Source organism: Chiloscyllium plagiosum, chromosome 14 (assembly GCF_004010195.1).
Source record: "Chiloscyllium plagiosum isolate BGI_BamShark_2017 chromosome 14, ASM401019v2, whole genome shotgun sequence".
NCBI lineage: Eukaryota > Metazoa > Chordata > Chondrichthyes > Orectolobiformes > Hemiscylliidae > Chiloscyllium > Chiloscyllium plagiosum.
The window spans coordinates 76,800,672-76,808,077 of record NC_057723.1 but is presented as its reverse complement, the minus strand read 5'-3'; positions in this window follow the sequence as shown (position 1 = coordinate 76,808,077).

Below are 7,406 nucleotides of genomic sequence, written 5' to 3'. Positions count from 1 at the left end.
GAGCTTCAGCAGAGGGACAAATGCCCCTATAGAGTACCTGTTTAGTTGGTCTCTCAGATAATTTGATTATAAATGTGTACTGTTTTATTATTGTGGTGAAAATGATTGATTATGAAATTAAAATGTGTGTATTCTGGATCGTGTGAATAGTTAATGTATTCCAGGAATGATGTCTGCAGACAATCCAAAGGTGGAGAGCTGAGTATTTTCTTGTCCGAGAACTGATCTGAAATGCTTTCAGTGGCATTTTTTTTTGCTTTGCAATTGGCGACTATTATTCCATACTGCATTTTTATTATATGCAGTTCTAGTACCAAGCTGCCTTCAGCTTTTGTTTCTGCCCTTCTTGTTTTGTCCCTCCTGAAGCATTTTCTGTCCCGTATGTCCTCTCTTATTCCAATGCTCAATCACACTAAATTTGTCACTTGTGCTCACTTTCCTTGCTGTTGCAGTCCCTGCTCCTTTGTTTTTTTTAAAACTTATTCACTTCATGTTCACTCTTGTGATATCTCATGTGATAACATGTTTACTTCGTTTATTTTCCCTCCACTATTCCTCTTGGGTCCTCAAGCCTACCTGCTGCTTTCCTGATCACTTCTAGCGGAATGCGCTATTATTCTTGATATATTGCCTCTATCCTTCACAAGTATTCTCGCTCTCGTTCTCACTCGTTCCTTCCATGACCCACATGCTGTCCCCTTTTCATGTGTGTTTCATTGTCTTCCTACTTGCTATTGAGGCCGTTTGCTTACCCCTGCACTCCTGCCATTGACTGCATTTTCCTTTCAGATTCCTGGATGTTGCTCATGTTTTTTACAAAGGAATTTTGAAATAGTTGTCGATGTATCAGTAGGGCTTCTTATTACCATATGGGTGGCATGGTGGCTCACTGGGTAGCACTGCTGTCTCACAGTGCCAGGTCCTGAGTTGGATCCCACCCTCAGGTGACTATCTCTGTGGAGTTTGAACATTCTCCACATGTCTGCATGGGTTTCCACCAGGTGCACTATTACGCCTTCCACAGTCCAAAAGATGTGCAGGCTAGGTGGGTTGACCATGGCAAATCAAGGCTTACAGGCATGAGGATCAGTATGGACTCTGAGTTGAATGGTCTGCTCCCACAGTGTAGGGATTCTATGACGTTGTGGTCTGTTTTTTGTGTTCAGTGACCAAGTGTTGGTGCTTGTTGCTGACCGCAGTTAAAGTGCCTCTTGCATACCGCAGCACTCTTGGTAAGAATTGCACTGATAAAGCATTCAGATGCCCTCTTCATGCAGATCCCAGCATAGCTCGACAGCATTCTGTAAAGTGGAGGTAAAGAACAGAACCTACAGTGCAATGAATAGAAACCAACCCAATAAAAGGAGCTCTTGATATGCCCAGAAAATTTTGAAAACTACTTAAGTAATCACTTTGATAATGCCATACGCATGTAGGCAGGATTTTCAAGTAATATACATGTGAACAGAATAGACGTTGCAGCAAAGAACCTGTCAGCTTGTATCTGAATAATGTTAAAAAGCCATATAAAAATTTAGAAATATTCAGAATCATATTGTCAAATTTGGGGAGAAAGGAAGAATCTCAACTGATATTTGGAAGTTAAAGTCATCTTGTACCAGCATCTTTAGTGAACAATAATGAATTGACATCTGCTTCAACACCAGCCCTGAAACATTGCGGTAAGAAATGTTCACTGTAGGTGGGCACTCATCCCAAATTCACATAATTACCATTTTTTTCCTTTTAGCATTGCAAAATTAAATTTGGAGCAGCAGACGTGTCACAGCTTCCAAGAATTCCATGAGGTGCACTCCTGGAGTTGCTAGTACTTTCATTGTAGTAATGATGGTGATGTTGATTCAGCATAAGGATTCGAGAATTGAATTGTATCATTGGATAAATAAAATTGATCAAGGTTTAATGTTTGGGCAAAAAGCAGGACCTATCCAATCATTTACTGCCCCATCAGTCTACTCTTAAGCGTCAGTAAAGTGAATGGAAGATGTCAACAGTGCTATCAAGCAACACCTGCTCAGCAACAATCTGCTCACTGACACCCTCCTGTCTAAAAGCACTTGATGTCATATTATTGTATTGCTACTCATTTCTGCGTTATGGCTGATGTTTCTAATTTGAGAAGATTGAATATATAAAATATAGCTGAGCTATTTCAGAAACTCATTTATGAACAGTGCATTGCTATAACAAAGCAACTGTGACTGTTGTGGTTCTAGCATTATCTTCCTCCATATGATTTTCTGACACACTGTTTTCTCTCTGTAGGTTTTGTCTTGATTCTGCCAAGCAGACGAGGCCAAAGGTCTCTGTAAACTGGTCTAACTTCAGTCTGAAAAAGGGTCCAAGTACATCTCATTGAAGATTGCACCACACCTTTGCCTGAAGAAAACTGGAATTATCCTGCAGTTAACACATTCCTTACTTTAATGAGTATTGGCCTGTCCTCCCCAATTCAAAGCAATTTGCTGTGATCTGTAAACAACATGCTGTGATATCATCAACAACCAGTGCCTTAACCAGAAGAAGTGCACATTTCTAACTGGGTGGCACAATTATTTCTTGGGTTGGTTTGTTGTGCTTTATGGTCATTGTGAGAAATTGTTTGCCAATAGTGTTGACAACAGTGGAGCAATTCTGAATTTCAGTAGAAACAATAACACAATTTTATAGATGGACAATTGATTTTTCTTAAATGTTTTTTCTCTTGGTTGGGTGGGGGGCAAATGAGAGTCAGATGAAATATAGGGTTGGGTATTATTTCTGTCAAAGCTGAGACAAGGCAAACAAATTTTGTGGCACTTATCAAACGGATTAAACTTATCTCTTGTACATGTGGACTGTTATTAAACTGACTTTTAAAGGATCTTGTACTCTTAATTATAAGCAAAACAAGCAAGTATAAAGATCAAATAAAATATTTCACTACTCAAATTTTGCACTGCCATGAGTGAAGCTTTACCTCTCATCCTGTGACAAGAAAAGTATACAGTAAATGCTATCTTGGAAATATTCTGTGCGAAGCGAAATAAAAGTGTCTATAAACATAGTTGTCACCTACCATGGTAAACGATGCAGCAAAAATAACAATTCATGCCTTTAGCTTTTCTGTAATAAACTGAGAGAATAAGTAATGTGCTTTTTTGATATCACAGATTATCTTCCCACAAGTCTGAGATATTTGTATAACATTTGTAGAACTAAAAATATTTCAAATTGGTGGTAAACTAAGTTTCTCTTATTACTTTCAAAACTGACATCTAGGTTAGCGTGTACAGCCTGTTTTCCTGAATAAGTATATAAACAAGTCTGTAAAACTTCTGAGTTGAATCTTGGTTGTGGAACAATAAAATTTGCTGTAGTCCCCATTAAAACAAACAACTCAAGATAACTTTGATGGAAAATACCTTTCCCTTTTTTTTGTCTTTCAATATATTACCCAGCTGTATCGATGACAGCAGTTAATTGAGAACCCACATAGTGTGCTATAAGGAAATGTGTTGTGAGGCTAATAGCATTGTAGTTAATTGTGCAAAGTGCTCATTATTAGTTGGTGTTGTATAGTTAAATTAGAAGCCTTACTTCAGCTTTTATCTCCATTTAAAAGCCCTCTTTCTTCCTAATTGCAATACCAAATTCAGAAGTGCTAGTTCCCCTATTATAATGGTTTGAAAAAAAATTTGGCACCAGACCAATATGGGCCGTCAGTCTATTTGGAGCATAAAGTTCTGATAATTATTATCTGTTGCATTGAATACCAGCAATAATCATAAATAACTGTTTGGTTTTGGCCTGAAAGTCCAATGTACCAATGGGGTTGCAAAGTATGAGAAAGTATGCAAGTGAAATGTGAAGTCTTTCGAAGTAGTATTTGCAGTTACCATTTTGGATTACAGCGTGGGAGTAATATAACGTATCGTACCTAATGGAACCATCCACTCAGTTGAACTGCAGTGCTGTTCTCTCTCAGCAGATTAATTACACAGTGATCAGTCAATCCAAATGCTGAGTATGTCTGTCAACAATTGAGCACACTTAATCTAATTTTGAATGTTTCTATGCTAAAATTAATTTGAAATTTAATTCTTATTTTTAAAAACTAATCCAATTTCTTGAATTGCTGCCACATCCTATCCAAGAATCCTAGGGCTACACAGTGGTTAGCACTGCTGCCTCACGGTGCCAGGGATCTGGATTGATTTCTCTCTGTGTGGAGTTTTCACATTTCTCCACGTGTTTGTGTGGGTTTACTCTGGGTTGCTCCAGTTCCCTCCCACAGTCAAAGGTGTGCAGGTTTAGATGGGTTGGCCATGCTAAATTGCCCACAGTGACCAGAGATGTGCAGGCTAGGAGGATTGCCCTTGGGAAATGCAGGGTACAGGGTTGGGGTAGGGGGGTGGGGTGGGGGGGGTAGGGAAGGAGGAGGTGGTTGGTCTGGGTAGAATGCTCTTCGGGAGGTTGGTGTGAATTCAGGCGGAATGACCTGCTTCTGTAGGGATTCTGTGATTCTAAGTACAAGGCTATAATTGCAAGAAAGAAAGGAAAAGATGTGGGCCATGTGGTATCTTCATGGCAAGTAAGTATTAAAGCTGAAACCAATGGTGACAACCAGCTGCTTGGTATCTGCTCTGAGTCATGGAATAGACCATATTTTGCAGTGTTATGCTGTAAGTTAGTGGCTTCCTACTACACCACCATATTGGAGTGTGTAGTGGTGACTTATTTATATATATAAATAAAAACCTGTAGTGGCTGACCCACTTTCATACCCTGGTCAATTTCAAACTTGGAAATTGATCATTTACAATAAACTTTATAAATGTCTCAACCCACATTGTAAATAATTTGTGTATAGTGGTGTCAGGTGCAGTTAGTGTTTAATACACACCTGCACATTACAGACTGACAAACTTTATATTCAAGTGTTTTTATCTATTTCATAACTCTCTTGGAAAAGTAAATCAGCTATAATCGTTGTAAAGTTCATTTCATGTGAAGATTAAATAAAATCCGCACCAGTGTGATGGAAACTGAATGAGAATCTTTGTTGTGTATTAGTGACTAGTTGGATTTACATTGTAACATATGACTTGTGATTTCATCCTTAACTTTTCAGTGCTGTCAACAGGTCATACTACTTGAACCCCAGGGTATGCATGTCAGTTGTACCCTATTCCCACAAGGTGACATATTATACTTGTTTTATTTCTAAAATCCTGCTTCTTGGTGGGTATCCTGTTTATGTTGCTGCCTTATTATGTCTTATGAGAAAGTTTGCTTATGATATTTATAATGCATTTTTTAATATAGTAGATGCTACTATGAAAATTCAATTTAGCCTGAATCAGGTGGCCATCACCATCACTCTAAGCTCATGTATGCATTGTAGATAATGCAAGATATAGGTTGGCATGTCATTTTCACACTCTACTGATCACTTCAGAAATTAACATTTCACCTGAAATGTGAGCTTCCTTTCCGCTAATAATGAAAATTATTCTGAAAATATGAAGACTCTTCTTGCTTGTGAGACCTTCTTCATACTTGCAGTACACCTTGATGTTTTGGGAAAGTGATACCCACCTGTTGAAGTAATTTCAAGTACAGGGCATGATATCAAGGCCACATGTTCCAAGTAATTCCTTGTAGTTTTCAAGTTGAATGATTTAATGTCGTCATTTTTTGTCTGTTTAAATTGTAATTGTTAGTTTTGTTTTGTTCTATCATATGTACTTTTTTATATTGTAACAAGGACAATTTTTTATCTACTTAAAACCAAAAATTGTTAGTTTTATATTATTTCCTGGCAGTAGCCAGCTTGAACTGCAACATCATAGTATAAATTGACTGTTAATTCTGAAGAATGTAGGTTTGTACTATTCCCGCCAAGTCTCTTTGGCATCCTTTTTTTAAATTATGTACTGTGAATTGCCTTTCTTTTTGGAAGATAAATACAATGACTTGATGAAGATATGTGTGTTTATTATTTAGAGATTTACACTCATTTATGTCTAGAAAGAAATTAAAATACAATCCTGTAGGTTTTCACAAGAAGTGGCATTTACCAATTAGCTGCAAATACAATATTAAGCAACATTTCAGAGATTTGATGTATTGACATTAAGCATTTGTCTGTGAAAGAGTAAGTCCTAACATGACAGTAGTTTAATATTTACTGTCTGTCAGAACAGAAAATGGGATGTTAGGGAAAAGGTATGTTGGTTTGATTTTGGAGACTTTTGTTTGAAGTTAATTTAGTTCACTTGCTTTACTTGAGTTTGGTCTGAGATTTCTGATAATAGTACTTTCTTAGAAAGTGACCCTTGATAAGAGGAATTACAAATTCTTGAGAGGTTAAATCCAGCAGGTAGTGGTGAGATGTAGTTGACAACAACCAATTTATATCAAATGCAGTCATTTTCTTTGAGGAAAAACACAGAGTTTCTGTTGTACTAATGTGCGCATTAACCTAGGTTCCTTTGCTGATTTAAATATCTGTCCATGCCTTGAATTTTCTTAATGATCCAGCCCTGATATTTCTTTAAGATGAGGAATTCCACAGATTCACTATCATGAGAGAGAAGCAATTCCTTCTTATCTATCTTAAATGGAGGATGCCTTAGTTTGAGATTTTGCCGTTTGGTTCTAGATTCTCCACAAGAGGGATCATCTTGATATCAACCCTATTAAGCCCCCCAAGAGTATTGTGTTTCAACAACTTATTCTCTCATTCTTCTAAACTGGTTTACAAGGCCAGTCCACCCAGCCTTATCAGAGAGTCCCACCAAACCCAGGGTCAATGTATTAAGCCTTTTCTGGACTGCCTTCAGTGCTGATATGTTTTTGCTTGGATAAGGGGGCCAAAACTGTTCAGTATTTTAGGGGAAGTCTAACTAGTGCCTTGTGTAAACCTGGCAATATTCCCAATTTTTATGTTTAATTCTCTTTGAAATAAAGGCCAAATTTCTTTCTGCGTTCCCTATTACCTGGTGATCTTGTATGTTTGTTGTTTGTGATTCATGCACAAGGATCCCAGATCACACTACTGCAGTTTCTGCTGCTTTCCTCCATTTAACAAATAACTCACTCCTCTATTGCTACCAAAATGTATAATCTTTAATTTTCCCACATATTATTTGATTGGCCAGGTTTTTGGCCGCTTAACCTGTCTATATGCCTATATAAACTGTATCGTCCTCATGATTTCTCTTCCACTTATGTCATCTGCAATATTGACTTCCCTCTTCCAAGTTATTATGTCTATTGTAAATAATTGTGGCTGCAGCACTGATTCCTGTGGCACTCCATGAGTTACAGGTTGACATCTGAAAATGACCCTTTATTTCCAACTCTGTCATCTATCAATTTGTCAGTCCCCTACCCATGTT